Here is a 4874-nt window from a genome sequence, read left to right as displayed (position 1 = left end):
CGATTGATTCTTGAATCGTGCTTCAATTGAAATTTTCGATGTAGGCTCCTTTTATTCACCACGTTATTGTGAAAGTGGAATATAAACACTTGTATGTTCCTCGTTTATAAAATTCACTCATAAAACTCCACCTTCAACATTATCATTCCTATTCCTTTCATGTCGTCAAAAGTAACATAGGCAGGGTTCAGCCGACGATGCCCCACCATGGGGAAGTTCAATAGCGTCCCGTAGCTTGAACCAAGGAACGAACCTTCATTCTGCATACTAAATAGGGACCTGGGAGAAGAGGCTGGCCTCGAGACCGACGGCAGCACATCAAAGCATATAGGCTACCGTTGTTGCACACAGATGATACTCACAAAAAACAAATGGAGTGCACATTCCATTAATTAGTAATACACTCTTCCATGAAGTAAATGAGTAATATGCTTAAAAATATAAACAGCGATAGTGTAAAATAAGCAACGATAAAATAAAAAACAAATTTTCCATACAAAAAACAGAACGCGAATCATTAAAACTAGAGCTTTAGTATTACGTGACGTTTCGACAAAGCATTACAGGTTCGTGTAAACTTGTGGCCTATGGTATCAATAACGTTGACAAGAAATCCATGACATAGTTTTACAATTAAAGGAATAGAAGACACCTGGCACAGAGCCGTATGATGACGTGGCCTTCACAACCTGTGGACACTGGAGCTCAACAAAATTAGTAGCACGCTCAAGTTGTTCGCAAGGAGGTTGTCAGCGCGTTCATGGAATTTAATGGGTAGAATCAGGCTTCTGGAAGATCTCTGGAAAATGCTAAAGAGGAAGTTTTGGTTTTACACTTCTTTTTTTCGAGCTAATTAGAATCTTTACTTATTATTTGTCGCCTTATAGATGCCTCCTTTTCTTAGATGTTTTAATACACAGAGAACCATTTCAATTCAAATTCAGTATTTATAGGAAACCAACCAGCAACTTGACTTATGTACATTTTTATTCGGGCCACCATCTTAATTAATATCAAAATATCAGTTTTCTTCTTATATATATGTTCTTATGAGCATTGTGCATTGTCAGTCCCTAATATTTGGATCAAGAAATCAAATACGTAAATAAAATATGGACAAACTTTGAAGGACATTCTTAGCTTGCGTTATTTTAGCAGTTTTAAAACCATAAAATCGCAAATCGCTGTTAAAACCTTTTATTGTCATATTCCATGTTGGACTCCCCCTCTTATTAAATCGGTCAATCTAGCAATGATTTAGAAGTAAGAATTATACAGCATAAGTATTCTGTCAAAACTGAGCAAATATCCAATGCAATATTCATTCATTTGAGTGAAAACTCTCACAGGATAAATTGGACCAGCAGTTCAGTGATTGCTAGATCAAAATACGTCTTTTCACGAAATCTTTTAGAATCCGACATTATACAACTATAATCTTAACCTTAGATCTGGCTTGGCTTAACTGGACTCTTATATTAGAAAATTTTTTAAGAATGACCTTAAAGATAAAATCACTGACTTAATTGCAAATTAGTTACCTTATAGCTATTCTCTATATCTCTATGTTTAATATATTTTTTGAAAATTTTCACATTGCAAAAATTTTTATTAACAAAAATGAGGTTTATTGAATTGCACTTTTATAACATTTTTTGTCTTTTGGTGGCCAGTCACCTCCATGCACTATAATCTTTTAATTGTCTTGTCCATGCTTCCGAACAGTTGGGCTTATTCATTTGTAAACCTCTTAGTACTCTTGTCTTGGGTAGGTCTACTAAATCTACTAACTGTTCATGTGTGTTGGATTCCAGGTACATATTTTTTCTTTATAATCCCTGTCTGCTTCTTTTGTAAACTTATTGTCATATTTAAATCAGTCTGCCTAGGAAAGGACGGTAAGTCGAAAGGCCTTCCAGGGTACTCCATTGTTTAACTTTACATCGTGGATTTTGTCGTTATCTACACACATCACACACACACACACACATACACACACACACACACACACACACACACACACAACACACACATATATATATATATATATATATATATATATATATATTATATATATATATATATATATATAAAGGTTTTTTGCCACGAAGGAAAAAAATGAAAAAGCGAGATAGCCAAGTACTTTCGATCCTGTTCGGAACAGGACCGAAAGCACTTCGCAAAAAACCTTTATTTATACATAGCATCACGTTTTATATACTTCGTGATCAAGTTATTCACAACACACACACACACACACACACACACACACACACATATATATATATATATATATATATATATATATATATATATATACATATATATGTGTGTGTGCATGTATGTATGTATAACTGAATCACGAAAATTTAGAAAGTGAGGAATATATTAATGAAGGTAGTAACAGTGGAGCGCTGCAAGATCTTTCGACTCAGCGTCCGCTACTTAGCAGACTGACATACATAAGAAAATTAGTGTACAAGGAAGGGTCATATACGTGACAGATAGGGATTATAAAGGAAATAAGTACATATCTGTCTTTTATATGACCCTTCCTTGTACACTCATTTTCTTATGTATGTCAGTCTGCCAAGTAAAGGACGCTGAGTCCGAAGATTCCGCAGCACTTAGCAGTTTCACTTTCCTTCTTAGCTTCTACCTTTATATATATATATTTTATATATATATATATATATATATATATATATATCTATATATATATCGTATATACATACATACATACATACATCATACATACATACATACATTATATATATATATATATATATATATATATATATATATGTGTGTGTGTGTGTGTGTGTGTGTGTGTGTGTGTGTGTGTGCGCTAATGCGGTTTTTAATAATCACTGTCATTCATAGTCGAACTGCTGTATGGTGAATGAACTCATCTCACAAAAAACTTCCACATGATTTAATTACATGATTTATGCAAGTGACTTAACAGAGCAAAAAGAGAATAAGACAAATTGAACTTTGTGCCCTTTAAAAGCTTCATTGATTAAGATAACTGTAGTGTTCCTGACTCCACATCGAAGTTCCTACACAGTGTCGTCGAATGGCCACGCCTATCATTCCATGAGATAGCCCAACACCAGGCTAATTATGACATGCGCCGTTCTTGGTTTCTAGTTAACATTGCTCTTTCGGATCGAAACGCCGAAGTCCTCAGTTCCCTTAAGAAATGAAGTTCTAGCCCGATCATATCCGGAGATACTTCATTTTGTCCAAATTTGGTCATTTTCTAAATGGCATTTTTTTTATTTTGATCGCAAAGCAAAATAAGAAAGGTTATAACAGTAAGTCTTATACGATAAGGAAAGCTTCACACTTTCATTATTACAATCCCAAATTCCTTTTAATATCACATACCTCACCGCATGAAGTGGCGCGGATGTCCTTCTTAATTAACAGTCTGGTCGTCAGACAGGTCATCACTGATGTGGTTCTGGTGTAATATGTCCTTTATGATATCAAGTTTCTTACCAAATAAAAACGAAAAATTATAAACTGAAATCAATTTTTTTTTGCTAAGCGATCATACTAAATATTCTAATTAGGTTACCATTAATTTTTAATTACAGAAAAATAGCCTATATTTAAGAAGGTGTGTACAAGTATTTTACCAATGGGCAGAGTAAAGTTTCCATATGACATTTGATTTATACAATAATCGGCAACATGGCAACTACGGAGGTATTCAATAGCCCACTTAAGCCATCAACATAAACATTGAAAAGATATGGAGACAAGATAATATCTTGTCTAATTCCACCCTGTAACTCCAAAAGGCTCGGACAAAAATTGGCCCCACCTAACCTGGAAAAGTTGATTACAGTACCACAGAGATAACAAAAGAACAAAGTTGTCTTATTCGTATGTTGAAGAAAGATTTACGGAAGACTGGTTACTGGTTATTTAGTCAATCATGCCGTGGCCATATCTCAGCAGTCCTCTTAAAGATAGCTTCTATGAAGACTTTTTCTCCTAAACTCGACTTCCAGGACCCTAAGTTTAGCTTATCTCGATTGCATTCTGTATTTAGGCATATTCTTCTTTGCATATTTTGAAAGATAATTCTCCTTAAAGATGAACCATAGGATACATACTAGTATGATTGGGATTTTTATAAAAGTAAAACAAAATGGTACAGGATCCTCATAGTCTGCCGACTGATTATGCTTAGTTTTCTGTTACAGAAATCTTTATCCAAAGAAAGACATAAGTTATATATATCACAATATTTGCAATGAGCATCAGCATGTTTGAGAGATTTGTCTTTGTAAACTTTAGGTAGATGGAAGTGAAGGCGCTGATTTAAGAGAAAGCTCTTCATTTAATTAAAACCTGACAACTTTCTTGACGTGCCCCTTGGGCAAGGAAGGAAATCAAAATTCTATCGTTAATGTCAAAGGACTCTAAGGGAAATAGTGTTCTGGGATAGTTTATTTATCATTTCAGTATAACCTGAGGAAATATATATATATATATATATATATAGATATATATATATATATATATTATATATATATATATATATATTATATATATATATATATATAATATATATATATATATACTATATATATATATATATAGGTCACGTGAATAAAGACATGTCATCTCAGTTTGTGTTGCTAGAGCATGAACATAAAATAAAGAATGCAAGTAAAAAGCAGAAATGTTCGCTAATATTCACCCACCAATTGATATTAGCATTCAGTGTTACACACTCCTTGCTTCCCTTTATCATTATCATGACATAGTCACTCTTACAGCATTCATTTTCATTTCTTTAGAAAAAAATGTTCCTAGCCATTATGGTTTCTACTTATTACGGATCTCTAAATAAT

Source organism: Macrobrachium nipponense, chromosome 11 (assembly GCF_015104395.2).
Source record: "Macrobrachium nipponense isolate FS-2020 chromosome 11, ASM1510439v2, whole genome shotgun sequence".
In the NCBI taxonomy this organism is placed as follows: Eukaryota; Metazoa; Arthropoda; class Malacostraca; order Decapoda; family Palaemonidae; genus Macrobrachium; species Macrobrachium nipponense.
Note: the sequence above shows the minus strand (reverse complement) of the source record.